Source organism: Centropristis striata, chromosome 7, assembly GCF_030273125.1.
Source record: "Centropristis striata isolate RG_2023a ecotype Rhode Island chromosome 7, C.striata_1.0, whole genome shotgun sequence".
In the NCBI taxonomy this organism is placed as follows: Eukaryota; Metazoa; Chordata; class Actinopteri; order Perciformes; family Serranidae; genus Centropristis; species Centropristis striata.
The window spans coordinates 25,554,064-25,572,350 of record NC_081523.1 but is presented as its reverse complement, the minus strand read 5'-3'; positions in this window follow the sequence as shown (position 1 = coordinate 25,572,350).

Here is an 18,287-nt window from a genome sequence, read left to right as displayed (position 1 = left end):
TGTCTTAGAGGTCACAGGTTAGTTCAGACAGTCATCACGAGGTTCCTTGTTTTGGGAAGCTCTCTGTGCACCCTTTTCTTTTTTTTCAAAGATTTGATGTAACTGTATGAGAAACTGATGCAACAGATGAGATTTGGAGTTGAACCTTGTGTTGGTCCCTGCTGTAGCTGAAGTTCTCCCTAAACAGGCCCCTCAACTAATTTGATCCAAGCAGGAAAGAAAAGCAGACACAAATCCGCCTGTTAAAGTTGAACTGAGAAATGTCCACTGTAACTTTATAGACACAATTGTTATTTTTACACTTTTTCAAAAATGGAATCCAATTACTTGAATATCACGCCATAAAAAGCTGTGCTTGCCTTTCTAGAAGAGAAATATTAAAACTGATGTTGGCTTTTTCATGGATGTATATTAGAAGATGTGGAACAAGCAAGTCCTTACATTTCTAGTGGAGTGTGGAAAAAAGAAATAAAAGTCGTTTAAATGTGTGCATGGGTTAGGTTTGGAATTTTCCTCACTATTACAGTGACAGCGACACATTTATCTTGGAATAGTTTCATGTTGACCGAAATGTGTACTGTGCCTATCTGAACATCAAAACCAGGCCCCGGAATCGATGCCAGAAGTTCCCTTGCAAATGAGACCCATATGGGTTCAACCAAAACAACTCCTTGGCCTTGTCTGAATTTATACAAAACTGCTGTATCTTTGTGGACTACACAGTAGTTTGACTACATGCGTGTTTAACTGTGTTTGTTTTAGAGTTAACACTCTTAATGTGCAATTCTTTAAGCCATATTCTCTATGGAGTCTGGCAGTATGACTTTGTACTGTCTATTTACAAAGAAGTTGGAAGCATTCTGTTTTATTTACATTTTAGACAACATCCCAACTTTTTTTAAATTGCGGTTGTAGCTTTATTTCCCATCAGCTACCAATAATGTCACAATTAGGCAAAGAAATGTCCATACTAGCATGCACATTGGTATATGAAGTTATTATTAAGTGCAGTGAACACTAATTTAGGCGGTCCGTTTCAGCACATTATCCCATGTTCCTCAAAAAATGCTAAAGATATGGAGATGATGATTTTATAGCACTTATAGTATTCAGAAATTTAGGTTAGAAATTTCAAGATACAAGTATAGAACTTTTACATTGGAATATCTCTAAACTGATACATTACAAATTCTTGATTTTGTGTCTGTATGTAGTCCGAGATATCTTCAGCTCAAATATATCGGCCATTGACAAAGGACAAATATGATGTTATTATCTAGTTTACTGAACACTAATGTAGAAGTTCTGATGCAGCAAACTCTCTCATATTCCCCAAGAAATCATAATTGACTCAGTTGTGCGAACTTTCTCAGGCTCATGTTTTATGCATCAGTGCTTGCTGCCTGTCTGCTTTTGTCATTGATACGGAGCATGGCCTGCTGCGCTCTGCCTGGAATGGCAAGGAGGCTTTAGTTTCCTTCCAGCACATCCCCAGTCCATTACCCAGAGGGCCGTGCAGCTCATTTCATGGCCTTAACAAGACCTTGAAGGGTCTGCATTGGTTTGTGAATGGTTGTTGCAGAAAATATAAATACCAAGTACCTAAAAATTGTACTTCAGTGCAATACTTGTATAGTACGTGTATCTGCTCAGGTACTTCCACCACTGATACATGTTGCCAAAGAGCTAATCATGTGTGTTCACTAAGGGTGCACGGGCGTGCCAGCTTTGGTAAAATTAGAACGTCATATTGAGTGCTGACAGAAATGCTGAGAGCAGGGCAGCCCTGCAGGAATTTTGGAGATGACATGGCCTATCTGTCATGAGGTGCAGCTGCTCCTGTCAGGTAGGGGAGGGGGTGGGTGGGGAAACTGCAGGATGTGTAAATCAGGTCTTTCTTGTCCCCAAACTCCAACCAGAGACTTGAATGAAGCCTGATGGAAAAATCAGGCCACTAAGAAGGAATCCTTTGGACTCTGTATGCCTCACTCAGGAGAGTTTGTCTGCTGAATGCCCTAAACAGGAACAACTAAAAAACTAACATGAAACTCGAAAAGAGGTGCATTACACTCAAGAAAAAATGGTATCACGATGTGGCAAATTGGTTTCGTGTGTACAGATGTTTAACATCTGTCGTCAAACTGTTTTAAAAACTCGATTCTTCTTCCTTTTCTTTTCTGCGTGAGAAAATCTTTTAGAAAAATTCTGCAGATTTTACCTGCCAAATGTTCCCAATGCCTCATTTTCTTTGACTGGCAAATGCATGCACACACTCATACAAAAGCACTTCCTCAACCACAGACTACGTTATCTCAAGTTCAAAGCATAGCCCGGGTGTCTTTCTTCCTCCACTGTGAAGAGGCTTACTCAAGCCTGAAAAATGCTTTAATGATAAGACCTGAGTGTGCTGGATAGTTTGATATCGAAGATTCAAAGACCAGGCATGCTGACCTTTTCTTTCTGTGTAAAGGGAAAAGGTCTGGACTGTTTAGCCAGAGTAAAGCAACATTTGTTTTAAACTGTATGCTATTCACCAGCCAATTTATTGGCAAGCAGAAATATCAGATAAAGATGATCTTTTAGTCTATGTATGAACTAAAACATGCAGTCAGCATGCTGGAAAGTATTTTGGTGGTGCATGTCTGCTCTGTTGCAAGCTGGTGGACCAAAAAGTTAGTGTCATGCCCAAAGAGCATGCATTCATCTCGTCAAATAAAAGCAGTTCTATCTTAATCACCACTTCAGCAGGTGACACGACACGGATAGCAACATTTTACCATTGTTAACCCATTTTTGAGTTCTGTCATCAAAAAGATTACACTGATTAGGTTTTGACACTTATGTTTGCATACTTTAAAAAACAAAACATGCTGCGTGCCAGATTTGTCAAAACACGTTTAAGCTTTGAGGTGGAACAAATTTTCGACGTTACATTACAACACCTCTTGAAAGAACATTCAATGCCAGTTACAGATAATATCACATTAGGTTTTTTATCATGTGTTTGTGGGTTGAACTGCGCTGACAGACGAGAAAAGCATTTATGCTCCATGTGATCAGCAGAGCATTTAACTTTGCCAAAGAGTAGAGGAAGTGGAAACACAGCAACAACTAGCTCCAACAGATGGATGTTGTGTCTTAACATTTCATTTTGCCGTTTATTTAAGATACTGTTGTTCTTGGACTGTACCTGCCAATAAGTCTATGTACATCATCAAATGTCAAATGTATTTGATGCATACTTTTATTTTTATTTTTTTTTAGTTAGGCCCATGTCCCATCCAGCAACATGGAGGGGACGGGATTTATGACCCATGCTGCAGCCAGCTAGCAAGGGGTGACTGTGTCGCTTTGGCCTCACTTTTAGGGAGCCGTCTTGTCTTCCATCTTTATAGTCTATGGCATCAACCAGTGGCAAAAAACTGAGTTAATGACTAGCTGGTGGACATAGTGGAGCAATTAGCAGCTAAAGAGACTGGTGGAGCTGGTGGAGACTAAACAAGAGCCAAAAGAAAATATGACTGTTAATAAATGAAAATGTTTCTCCATGTTTGCTGGGTGTGTGTGTGAAGACTGTCTGCTTGAGGTTTGTTGAGCTGTGTAAAGAAAAGTAAATGAAAAGATTGTTATAATCTTTAATCAATTTAATCTGAACTTGAATTAAAAAAAAGTCACAAAACTCATAAATAATACTTTATATGTTTGTAAGGCTATTTTTATTAGCTTCTGTGATGGTAAACCAACATCAAATTAACAGAGGTGCTATTTATAGCATGAAAGACTATAACTGGTGTCAACGCCGTTGTCAAGGTGTCTTTGACAAAACACACTAACAAATGCCAGGTTTCTTTTAAACATTGGCAATAATCTTATGAGCTTTGTTTCTGTACCATATTTTGACCCCAAGGGTCACATTAGGCTTCTCATATATGGAAACCACTTTTTGGGGTTTTTTTTAACAGTTTTTATAACAATTTGTACCACAATCTAAATGTGCATGGTTGGCCTTGTTGCGGCGATAACAAGAGACCCACTTTTTTAATCCTTGAGTTCTAACTTTGAAACTGCAGGCTTATCTTAGTGTTCTTGAGTATTCTAAGGAATATGTCTGGAGGAGGTAGATAAAAGAAATCATCAGGGACAGAGAAAGGTCTTCAAGTTGACATTATCCAGCCATCTGTGCTGGGGACTTTCAGATAGTTGAACGTTGACTGATAAATCAGGCTCTGGTGTTTCGCCTTTATCTTCATTCGGGGCGGACAGATTGCGACAGAAAGTATGTCTGGACAGGGAAGGCCAGAAGAAGGAGCAGATTGTTCGGCTGCTGTCGCAGATGGATCAGAGGTCTGCTGTGTGCTGGATGGATGAGTGTGTTTGCTGTGTGTTTGCACTGTCTATATGGGCCCAGACTGCCAGACTCCATACATAGAGACAGCCAGGGTGCACGGCTGGGTCCAGGAAATGACCGCGATTATGCCAAATGTCCCCTTTGCCTCAGTGTTCTTCATGGTGATGGATCTGGTATGTAATAGAGTGAAGATGTGGCCTCACTGTTAGAGAATGCTTTTGAGCATCAGCCTTTGCCTTCCCCTGAGTCTCTATTGTGAAATGTCTGAAATTGGACATACATTTTTTAAACTATCAGTGTGTGAATGCATTCTTACTTTGTACACCTTCCTACAAAACATTTCAAGTTAGGTTTGCAAAGAGTGAGTTAGCAGACACCCGAGGGTCATAAAAGTCATCCTGAGCAAGCCACTGCACATCCGTGCTCACATTCCTACGATGACACAGGACGACCAGAGGCTAACAGTGTGAGAAACAGAAAATGGCAGCACGTGAGGTCGTAAACTTTTGGCCACCTCAGCGGGACACACCTGCCCTTTAACACAAAGAGGAGGAATCACGGGTGCACACCTGGATTGGAAATGTGAGTGAAGCAACAAAACCAAGCAGCCAAAGGGGTCAACTTCAGTGCATTGATTGAAACAGAACAACATACTTTACACACCATAATAAAATTTAACTTGCCTTACTTGGATTTTTTTCATGATCTAGAAGTAATTGGGGTTTATGTTTCTTTACTTACCCTTACTTAAGCATGTGATTTTCTATATAGCCTAAAGCCACAATCGTGCAGTTGTGCACGTTTTGGAGCCCACATCCCATAATGCATAGGGTCAAAAGAAACATTATTCAATGACACAGAACAGAATAATTCACCTTTTAAACCTATAAACAATCTTTTGCTTATGGAAAATGGAGCTCTGAAATTATAACCATTCAGATATTGCAGCCCTATGTCTATGAAACTATTCATTTCTCATAAAAATTGACAAAAACATTGTGTACATGCAGTCCATAGTGATAGTGTCTCTCTATGGCCCTCTCTTCTCCTGTTTCAGTTAACAAGCCAGAACAGTTCTTCTTCACTGTTTCCAAGTTTTTGAAGAAGGTTAAACCCATTCCACTGAACCATATTACTCCTAATTTAGCTTTTATGTGGTGTTTGGTTTACTTTTTATTATTATGATTATCGTCTTATTGATGATTTTAGGAGTTCACAGACTTCATTGGATGTGGTGAGTTTTACCCTCCAAGATGTGGGCAGCAGCTCACTTTTTGTGCTTAAAAGGTATTGACCCCTTAATCAAACTAGCCTCCACTATATTGAGGCTAAATTATCAAATCATTAGTCTCCCTTGAGATATACAGTAGGTATATCCATACTTAGGGATTGGCAATATATCCAATGCACTTGATGTATCGCGGCTTGTTTTCCTGGGATGTAGTAAAATGCAATCATTGAGTATAAATTGTGACGTGATTTCTTTTTTGCCACCGGCACACACTCCCCCGTCCATCCAGACCACTTTCCTGGGTGACCATGTGTGACATATGAGGCTGGTGTGTTTGTGTCTGCAGGGAAGAAAACAGGGAAAGATCCTGGAGAGAACATCCAATAGTGGTGTCGGGAACACTGCTTTTACCATGCATACTGAAGAAAAATGTCTCAAAGTACTGATTTTGGTGAAAGTCTGTTTGGTTGCAAATGGACATGGTCTATCTAAAATAATTGCTTCTTCTTCTACACGTCATTGTGCAGGAGATATGATCCCATACTTTATTTGGCCCGTGGTTGAAGTTTCCACTAAATCAAATTGAAATGTTACCCTGCCAACTAACAAACAGACAAACAAACCAATAACCTCCTTTGCATATCTAATAAAGCATATAAACTGCAATGGGACACTGTTGGAAGCTTGAGAAATGGTGATTGGAACTAAATAGCTATGATATTTTCATGACTTGGCCAATAAATATTTATAATGACGAAGCTTCAAGCATTAGTATCCTGAGCTTCCTCTTCCTGTGGATCAATGTTAAATTAGCTGTGAATTCAGCTTGACTTATTGCTTGTTTATACAGCATAAACCAAACAAACATAAACCATTGAGGCAACAAGTCTAATGAGAATCTCAAAGCGATCCAATATGGGATATGAAGTCATTAGTTTTCTTGGCCTACAGATGTTTAGTTGAAACTGCATAATGAGCCACATGTTGTGTTTATGTTAATATCTGTGTAATGCAGCATTACAGACAGTGCAGAAGGACTGTGTCTTAAGAAAATCTTTCCTGTCGGTTATTTTGATACGGCTTTTTGGAGTTTTATTTGACATCAGTGTAATGAGGTTCCAGCAATGGGAGCCATTTCCCGAATTGGACTGGTGCCTAATTCTTCCTAGTAATTATTGTACGCTGTGTGACTTGTTGGTTAGGAGTTGCCCAGAGTGCTGAGTAATGAGGCCACTGACTGGGCTACTATTGTCAGCTGAGTAGTTGAGTGGAAGACCACATCGTACAACACAGTCAGGGAGTGAGAGGTAAGAGAATAATGTCATCCTGTGTGGAGACAAAAACCTTTAAGGCAAGAGTATTAGAGATTTTGCTGATCCATGTCTGGGCAAGACCTGTGTACAGTCTAATGATACACAAAGCTACACACTTGCAAGAAGCCATAAATTGTGTTAATGGAGTCGTAACCTCCACGGACAGCCTTATTTTGCTCCTACCTGACACAGCTGAATTAGCCCAGCACCCTGATGGATTACCTGCAGCTGACCTGGGCTGTTAGTTGTGATGAATCTGTCCAAAACCATCTGGGGCCCCACTGGAGTGATTGCCTGGCTGTTATCAGTCGAAAGCAGACACTGACGGGTGTTATGGCAAAACATCGGCACCAAGACGGGTTTTGTTTAACATTTGCAAGTTTGGATTTTTTCTCAGGAGAAAAAATGATGGAAAGCCTGACTTCATGCACAGGAAGATAAAACTATGAGTGAGTCCTCAGAGCATAAAAATGACCCATAGAAGTCAGACTCCTTGTGATGTACTGGGTTAGAATGCACCTTATCTTGGATGATTCCTTTTCCAATTGCGCAATGATTATGACTAACTTGTCTTTCTAAAATGACTTAATGAGGTAATTTCAGACAGTGGAAAGTCCAGACCTTGACACTCATATAATCAGACCAAATGCATCAATATGAATAACTCGGTTTGCCAAGAAGCACAATTCCTCCACGAGATTACATTTTGCGGAAGGAATTTTACATGATGTCTTCTTAAAAAATGTCAGAATAGCCTGCCTTCAAAGTTCAATGACCAGATGGAGTTCTCTTCTTTTTGCTTTTCTAATTAGGGCTACAACTAACAATTATTTTCTTATCGACTATTATTTTTTGGATTATTCATTCAGTCTATAAAATGTCCAAAAATTGTGAATAATCTGCGTCACAGTTTCTGGAAATCCAAGGTAATGTCTTTAAATGTCTTGTTTTGTCAGTTTAAAACCCAAGGATCTTCACATTAATGGAATATAACTGAGCAATGCAGGAAATGTCTGTATTTGAGAGGCTGGAAACAGCTTTTTCTGCCACTTTTGCATGAAATTTGTACTTTTTTTATCAGTTGATTAGTCTGAGGTGACTTTTCCGCTGTTCGGCTCACTGATTGTTTGACTTGTCATTGGAACTCTATTTCTGATCAACAGGCTGCCACTAATCAGAGTGGCAGTAACAGTGTTACTAAAGTAATGACTTTGGAAAGTCCTGTTCATTTCAAGAGGCCACATTACAAAACCTAATTATATTAATTTATGTTAACAAGTTACAATGTTGACAGGGATTTAAGTCAGCAAATATCCATATATTTTGATGTGTAATCTTTTGGTTTGTAAAAGGCATCGTCCGTCGGCCCAACCCCTCTGCAGTTACTGCTCACCTTGAAAAAAGATGTTTTGCTGCTCCAATATGTCTGCCGCATTAAAAACCAACATCACTTGTGTCCTCAGGCCAAAAAGTGTTGCTCTGCTTGACTAAGATAAGATTTTAGACCTATCAATAAATGCCTGTACGACATGTTTCAGAATCAGTAATATGACCCGAGTGAACACCAACTTGTATTGGAAATTTTTGCTCAGATCATCTTTTAGCCCTTCAGGGAAGGGTATTCTCAGTCCCACTCTCTAACTCTCTCAGCTCTTGCCTGCACACTTGTCAGTCATCTTGCAGTGAACAATAAAACAGCTTCTAGCCTGAGGCCAAGGTGATTGCAATCCATACAGCCAAAAGAAGCTAAAGGTGAAGGCTAGGAATCTGTAGTTAAAAAGACAGTGCTAGTTTTCGGAATGGTCTCTCAGCACGTCTTGTCTTGGCTTAGTTAGTCTTCATGTTTTACTGCTTTTTGATGTTGCTGTTGTTGCTATGACTTCATTCGGATAATCAAAAATGTATTGATTGCCTTGAAAAGCCCGCTTTAAGAAAAAAGTGAGAGGCATGTAGACACAAGATCACAGAGAGAAGATAGCATCATGTTTATTTGTGATGTTAAAAACGTATATATATATATATATTGCACTTTTTAATAGCACATACACAAGGTATACAAAGTGCTACAGTACATGTATACATACAGTACACTAAAACTAATATGCTGTATTAAAATAAAACTGCCTTAAGGAAAAGCTTTAAAAGTAAACATAACATTGAAATTCTGAAACTGTTTTCTGAAAGCTAATACTCCAAACTGGCGCCTGTGTTTCTTCAAAGTACGCAACATGTGGATTGGTCACATCATTCTTATCCGCAGTAATCCCCCTGGAGTCAAGAGTTCATGGAGGATTGATGCATCTCTGATGCTATGTCAGACATGTGCTTTTTATTTGGTCACCAGGCAGCCGCGCTGCCTTATCAGCATTGCAGAACCAGCTGGGAATGCACTCCTGCACTACTTTGTAGGGGACATTGGCAAGTGCTGGTTGAAATGTTCTGACTTTTAAAACACACTTCCAGCTTAAGTTACACAAGTACATTTGCTTATCTTGAACATATTTTCAGTAGGTGTTAAGCTCATTATGTGTGTTCTCATTATATGCGTCTACATAGCCAAATTCCCATCCAGAATTACAAAATAAACTGTAGAAGGTTTTTTTTGTAGTTTTTCCATTGAAGAAACCAGGTTCACGAAGTTTGTCTGTACTCCACAACAAGGGTGATAGATTTCAATGAGCCATATGCTACAACTACTGAACTGGATATGCTTATCAGGGGTATAATGGTACACAGAAGTCATATCACAGTCTGGTTCATACCTCGGGTTTAGGAGCCACGGTTCAGTGTGAGTTAAGTACAGCAGGGGAGAAAAAAAACAAATCTGTAAGGATACATTTCCATTCTTTTTTTCTCCTTTCTTTTTTAACAGTAGTGCAAGTATCAAAGAGACAAAATCCTCTTGCTGGGGACTGGGGTAACATTTGGTCTAATGGCAACTTTGATCAACTATTTTCATTATTAAAATAAGTAACATTTCAAACACTTATATATTACACTAAATGAACACTGAGAAAACACTTTCTCCACAGGCAACAAAGGGCCATGAACTTAAAAACCATCCCCTATGCCATGAAATGAAAATGAAAATGAAAAATATGAAGACATCAAAAGGCATGGAAAAATACAAAAATTAAACTATCAAATTGCCTGTTTGATATGTTTATTTTCACACATAGTACCGCAAAAGTCTGGTGTGTAAAATAGCTAGAAGAATTGATGCTGGTTTGAAGGCAAAGAGTGGTCAAAACAAATATTAATTTGATTTAAATGTTTCTTCTGTTCACTCACTTTGCATTTTGTTATTTGAAAAAAATAAATGATTAACATTCCTATATTTTACAGCATTTTTTCCACACCTGCCCAAGACCCTGTGTATTCTGTGAGCCGCTGCGTGCACCGGATTGTTAACACACTAACCACTACAGCCATATTGTTCAAATGCAAGCTTTGTGTGAATTTTACACACCCACTGTTAGAAATGTTGTCAAGCTCATAATGATCATAAATGTTGGAAACCTTTTTTCCCTGGATTATGTTTCTTTTTGAGGTATTACAAATAGATTTTTAATCAATCAGCTGTTTTCACTGTGCCCTGTGTGTCAGTATGAACTCATTTTAATTTGCTTGATTTTCAGGGGACAGGATTGCTTAGTAGCATATTAATTCCATTGCTATGGTGTTTTTACTGTTCCTGGAGATTTCCTTAACTCAAAAAGACAGGGCAAGTTTTTTCTTGACGTTTCTGTTCATAACATTTGACTTGCTGCGGCAACTTGTGTTTCTTCGGTAACTTTTGTATTTGTTCTTTATTACAAACAAACCACATTGTTTCCTCTCATAATATGAAGGACATTTCTTTCTGGTACAAGATATTTTGTAGCCTACCTTTTTAAATCAACAAATGCTGAAAATATATAAGCTTCACTGAACAGATATAAGTGACGTATATATCACATATTATTACTCTTAATTGTGAGGTAAGCAGCTTTTCATTAGTAAGCCACAGACATTATAAATTATTATTATTTGGACCGGCCTCAGTCTTTTTGAAATCCCGCAGTAATCTTTCATTGAGAATTAGATTTGATAGGAGTCCAGTGCCAGCAGGATTGTGGTGAGTTCATTTCCTCCATGTGCAGCGTGGGAGGAGGAGGGGGAGTGGGGGAGGAAGAGCGGGGGTGCTTTCAGGGGGCTGCAGAGGGGCAGTGGTCTTGGAGGAGTTAGGAATGACACGCAATTAATCAGGCTGGGCAGACGACCGCTATCACTTCACTGTGGAGGCTGGAATAGAGGCCCGTCTGTGCTGAACAGCTGCAGGAGGAAACCGGCCCTTTGCCTTTCTTAGACATGTGGACGGAGCAAGAGTGAAGCAGTGAGAGTGAGAGAGAGAGAGAGAGAGAGAGAGAGAGAGAGTGAGTGAGTGTGTATGTGTGTGTGTGTGAGACCACTTACAGATGGGATGGAGGAGGGGAGGAGGAGACGAAGAGGAAGAGAAAAAAATGAAGGTTTTAATAGCCTACCCACATCTGTTTATTTAGAAAAGAAACCATTGTGTCATTCAGTTATTCTAACAACCTACACCAGGGCCAATGTTAGTCCCACAATGACGGCTTTTTAAATACACAGTTTACACTCCTATGAAGTGGCCTCATAACTGTGTAGGAGCCTCAGGAACGTGCCAAATGGGGGAACATGCTAGGGTTTCACATTCCCTCCCGCACTATTTGACGTCTCTATAGCAGACTGTGATGCCAGAGGTTGGCCGGGGGAGATCTGGTGGGGGCCATTTGTCTTGATCTTGTGTTCTTTTTCTGGGTCTAATCTCTTAAATTGGTACTCGAGGTTTGGAGGCCTGCTAAAAAACCTGCAGAGGGTTCTGGGACGCAAGCTTAGAAAACATGCGAAATGGCGATATGGAATTCTGCTGAGTGTTCTGTTGTTTACATATCCTATCAAGTGTGTATTAGAAAGCTCTGGGTAGCATAAATGTTACAGATGCACAGATGAGTTTTGAGTTATTGAGTATATATTTCACTCTGTGATATCAGGGCAGGACAACTTTAATATGGTCACGGTTAGGGTGGTTATGGCTAATAAATCTGGTCAAAGTATGGTTAGGGTTAGGCAACTAAAACTTGGTTAAAGTTGCTACATTTGATAATAGCAATTTTAAAATGACAATGTGAAAGGGATTGCTTGCACTCATGAACCTACAGAGAGATATCATCCAAATGTATTATTGTATTATAGAGCTTTATAGTGAGTTTTAGCTCCTTGTATAGCGGTCTACCTCATATATTTAGGGGTTTTGTTCACTTCGCTTTTTCATAGTCTTTTTTTGCCGCAACAGGCAACTATGTTTTGATTGAAATCACAGCGAGACCAAAATGGAGATAGAAGAGGGTGAATATTTGTAATGTAACGATAATTAGCGAGACAGTTCACTCTTGTTACACACATGTGAAAATGAATTATGACACTTTTTTTAAACAGCAGATATCTTTGTACTCTACTTTTGACTTCACTTGCTCAACGCTGCTGTATAAAGGTGCAAACACATGGATGCTGCAGGTGCAGATTTCAAATTTGAGGTTGTAACATCTTTTTTCAAATCAGGGGTGTGGCAGATTTTTGTCTGAGAATCAAAGGTATGTTTTTCAACAAGTAAGAACGGTGCATGTCTGTACCCAGGAGATCATTGTCTCATAACCCCCAATGCCTTCAGTTATCATATAATCAGTCAGTTTAATACTCCTCAACCACATTTTGTCTAACAAAATAGCTAAAACGACATCCCCCCTTTTGAATAGCTTGCATTAATTAAGCATGCAGTTTTTGCACTCCCAAGTCTCTATCACTCTCATAACGAAGCTGATCCTTTCATCATTAGCAGATCAGGAATGTTTAGCATGTGTGGTCAAAGTGATTATGTGTACCTCAGCTTTGTTGTGTTTTTATATTAGTAAATTCTTTCTTGCTGCATTGCATGTTTGGGAGATTAAGGTCATGTGTCTGTGTCGGGAGGTTAGGACTTTATTGGTCGCTCCATATGTGCTGGTGTTTGTCTGCAGTGATATGAAAGTCCTTCAGGCCTGTATAAACAGCCGCTCGTACAGCCTGATGGCTGAGCAGCATGTGTTGCAACAGCTGCTTGTGTGATATGTGGTGTGCGGAGGTCGTGTAGAGATTCATAGAGGTCTGTTGGGGTAAATACTGTAAAAGCTACCTGGATGTAATTACACTTCAAAAAACACATGCTCCACAATTAATGGATGACACTGTTTACTATTAAAAGACGAGGTTAACAATGAGGGTTGTTGTCATGATCCGAATGTCTAGGTCTGCCTGTTTGCCTGTTTTAGGGGCTCAAATGATGAAACCCCCCCCCAAATTTTTTTTTCCGGTTTCACTTAGAAGCATGATGGGATGAGGAGGACCTCAGTGGGTGCCTTGAGACAACATCTTTACCAACGTGTAAAGTGGTTAAAGCCATTGTTGAACGCAGCCTCCTACCAAAAACGTCCACAAGCATTTTTGATGCCTGGGGGAAGAATAGCACTATCATTCTGTCAGCAGACACCTGGAGCAGACAGGGGAAGTTGTCATCCAGGAAAAATAAAAGTTTCTTGGTGCAGAGTGCCCTCAAGGTGTGGATTCATAGCCACCAAAACTAAAGTCTGTTTTAACTCCACTTTCTGTCTGTTTGACTGGACGGCTACAGCACCACAACCAAGAGGGGAGTGCGGAGTGAGGGCATTATATAACTTTATTTGATGCAGACAGTAGGAGAAGACAGGAAATGAGTGTAGGGATAGACAGTGAAGCATATGTAATAAAGGTCTGAGGCCAGATGGATAACCAAGGAGGCAACCTCAGCCAATTTCTTAAAAAAAAAATATATATGTATATATATATTTTTTAATTGCACGTCTTTGTGTAATAGTCAATTCTCAGTCGTCAATTACAGCATTTACTCTTATTTCTGAATAGCAGGCTGGTGCTATATAAAGCAAATTTCTGCCACTCTGGAGGACCACGTTCAATCATATCAAGTCACAGAAAGACGTCAGGTACATTTAACATCAGCTGTGGCCAAGCACCATGGAAAATGTTTCTAATATTACCTTTAGAGCACAAAAATGTGATTTATGGTTAATGGCTGAAGTGTCCCCAGTAAAGAAAAGAAAAGTAAACAGTGCAGAAGAAGCACATACAAGAGCTGGACTTCAGAGTAACGGACAAAACTGATGACAGACATGAATTAAACACTAAAGGGTTATGGCAGTGTTTAAAGACTGGTTAATCGAAAAGAAAATATCAACAGACGTTGACCGTTAACATTATGGGGCAGAAAACCTCAATCAGGTGCAGCAGTCATGATATGCATCTGTTAAAACTTAGAAGGTCACAGAGTTTTACGTGCAATGGACGCAGTTTCCAACCATTGAATCTATGAGATTACTTCTTTTTTTTCAATTAAATCATTTTTAATTCTTTTTTTTTAATGTATTTAAGTTTGACTTAGTTTATTTTTTTCAGGGGGACAACGTGCTATGTTGGATTGATTATTCATGGAATAAAAATATGCGTTCACCAGATTTAACAGAAAGCTAATTTCCATCTGTAGTCCCTAGAAACAAGTACATACAACAAAATACACTACAAAATAAAATACTAATACTCTCTGGGTAGACAAAAATACATAAAACACTCACATGATGAATAAAACCCTACACAAAACAGTACATAATAAACTGGACAAAATTAGAACAGATATTCCAAACTATGAATGTGTGTTGAATTTTTCATGTCTTTAGCAAGTAGCCGTGTAACCAGGAGGGAGTGGGTTATTGTTTGCATCACTCTGCCTGGGTTAATTTTGCAATTATAACCCACGTCCCAACTTTTTTAGAATCAGGGTTGTACATAGTGACACCTGGCTTCTATACCAAATGTAGATATTGTGCAGTTTAATTCCTTTTGAAACAAAGTTAGTCTGATATACTGTCAAACCCCAGGTTAGATTAATAAATGATAATGATATCATGGATCTAAGACACTGAAGAATCTTAATATCTTCTGACTTATAAACTATACCTTGCTGCTGCACCTGATCAGAATGGTTAAACTTGTGATAATCATTTTCTGAGTCTGTTTTGATGGCAGATCACATCATGTAGAATCTTGTAGAAATGAAAGTGCAGTGGACTGTGCTAACAGGGTCAGCAGGATCAGTGCCTGTTTGACATGATGGATGACTTTAATCTCACTGATTAAAGGAACACGCCCCCTATAACACTTCATTTAACATTTTAACCATTTAGCGGGATCCACCCACTCTGTACTTTAAAGCACAACAGGAAAGGAAGTTTATATTTTCTATGACTAAAAATGTAGGGTGTGTATTGCTGATTTTTTTTTTTTGTGTATATCATAACTGCATTATTTTAAAGTTTATGATTGTTGTGTAAAGGGACAGTGTGTTGTTGATTAAGGCTGCAGGGGATTTTCCCTCTCAAGCAGTCAAAGCACTCTTGAAATGGTAAAAAAAAGTCAGTTTATTTTTGGCTTTCTGCCATTATCTGCCAACTTGTACAGTTGTAATCACTCATGCGTCACTGTGCAGTTCCAAAGCGAACAAATCAACACAAATCCCCGGAAGAGGCTGGACGAATCGGAGGCAAATTAATAGGCCGACACAAGGAAGGAAATGAATCCTTAATCTTGTTTGGTTCTGTTCCAAATAACTTATCATTTGCCATTATCACTTCTCTGAAATCCCAAAGAGGAAGCAATTTGAATGGATAGTTCCTGCTAAGTCATTTCCTGTATCCTGATATTTCCTTTTTCAGGCAGCACAGTGCAGTCTCACTGCTGCCGGGCCGCTCTGCTGGGACTCAACTCACTCAGTGACTGATGAAGTCCTCACAACACAACAGGCCAGTCCTGTGTTCCCCTTAACAACAACACTACTACTAGTAGTACTACACCTACTAATAATAATAAACTTTAGTATATAGCACTTTTCAAAACAAAGCTACAATGTGCTTTACAAGACAATAAAAAGGGTAGATGAACAATTTAAAAACTGTTTAAAGGTAAATGTACAGGACTGAGCAAAAGTAGCCACATAAAATAAATAAAATAAAACAATATAAAATAATTTAAGTAACACTATTTTGAAACCTAGTACAAGGCCTGACAGTGTTTGGTCAGTGTGTTAAATTGTGGCTGAATTGTTAACAGTGATAGTTTAATGGTGGAGTATGTAACTTCATCACTCACTCAGTGACACACCGTTTTCAGCACTTGTCCTCGCTTTGTTGCAGTTTAGCTAAAAAATGTGTCAGCAAGAATCCCATCAAAATAGGGCATCAGAAATGTCATTAATGTGGTTTTATGAAAAGAAATCATGAGCGCAAGTAGAAGCCATAAACTAGTGATAAGTTTAGTTTTCTAACCTAAACTTGAGACGTGCTGTTTGCCACTTGGGTTCTCTTAATCAAAACAATAACAAAAGATGGAGCAACGCTATCATTGCAGTTAGGATTTCTTCAGTGTTTATTGTTCAGGAGGTTTTTATCGGGAGCAGAGACAAATGGGATAGGTGATTTAAAACTGGTAAAAACACTGAATGAAGCAGTTTCACCTTAAAAATCTGTGTTACTCAGATGTTGTATGGCACATAGGTGGAGGTACTACAAGCCAAGCTTCTAACGTTTGCCCAGATTGTTTGTCTGATACCTTAAGACCCAGACATCTGATGATTAAAATCCTTCATCCGATTAAAATATATATAGTTAAAACCACCAAGATCCAAAAAGTGTGTTGTAAAAATAGGGCTTAAACGTTGACAGAAAAGGTAATTTATTACTTGAGTTTCTGGCATGCAACCACAGCTCACACATGCACATAGAGGATATGACGCCATTGACCGACTTTAGTGTTACCTCGATTTAAATTACAGCAGTTCTTTGGATTTGAAAATTGTCTGAAACATTTGGGCTAATGTAAGAACACAACCAAAAATATATAACATAGATATAGGGGTTTAAGACATTTTAAAGAGGAAAAGTTTTGCATACTTTATAGTAGCAAACTTTTATTTTGAGTAAAAATCTCAAAAAAGTTCTTGCAGAGAAAGTATAATGGACAGGTGTGTTGGATCTGTCCTCAGTCAGTTTCACCCACATCAGTTTCAAAAACACATTTTTAAAGCTCTGTTGAAAATGAAACTGTGAAACATGTCAAACTAAAGATAACTTTGCATACTTTGCACAATATCTGTAGGCAATGTTCGGACCTTATAAAATCTAAGTATGTTATTATTTCAGTCAACTTAATTTGATGTCCTGGTATGATGTTCTTCACACAACATTAGTGAGCCCCGCTCGCTCTCAGGGCTCTGAACATCAGCGGGGGATGGTTTTAATACCATTATGTTTGTCCCTTAATTGGACTGTTGCGGCAAGAACTGCTTTAATTGAGCCCTCAAAGTAACGACACTCAGTGCAGCACATCTGGTTTCAGCGTACAGCTGTTGGCAAAGACAAAAGTGTCGGATTCTTCGATCAGCTTTTCTTCCCCCATCTGCAAATGTTTAGGATGAAAGTTTTTTATGTGGTTGATGAGTTTTTAAGGAGGCTTTTTCTACTGGAAGTTCAAAATATGCAAATTATTACAGATGCTTTTTTACACTAATATATAAAAAGATGAATGAAAACTTGAATGGCGTTGCCTCTGTTTCATATTACAGCTGTGCCAAAAGCACTTGAAACAATGAAGACGTTGGTGTTTGGGAATCTTTTGTCGAAGCACACAGTGTTTCCATTCTTTGTGCTGGAGGGAAAGGCAGGAGAGGGACTCCTGAGGTATTGAGTTCCCTGTATCCATCATTTTCGACGAGTTAGGACCTTGGAGTAGCGCCAGCAGCGTCTGCGCTAGCCAGCCGTAACTGACATTGAGTGCATTGTTTGCAGTAGGAAGCTCACGGCTGTGGCCTAAAGGTACATTCCTGAGATCAGAATGCTGTTTGAAACACAAACAGCCTTTGTGCCCTTGCTGCTCTCTTTCCCTGACTCCCTCATCCACATCAAGCCTCGAGAACTAAACTGCCTCCTCTTGCTCATGTGTCAACATGTGGGCTATCATTTTACTCACACACACACACACACACACACACACACACACACGTGTCATTTTGATGATGAGGTCCGGGCAGATATCTTAGAGCAAGCTGTGAAGTCAAAACTTTTCTCTAAAACAAACAAGGATTAAAGATTTTTATTGACCTTTTTGATGGTCAGATGAATATAAAAATACATACAAATATTGGGGCTGCTTTAAGAAGAACTGCAGCTCTTAAACTGAGCACTTCGCTCAGCAACTTGGT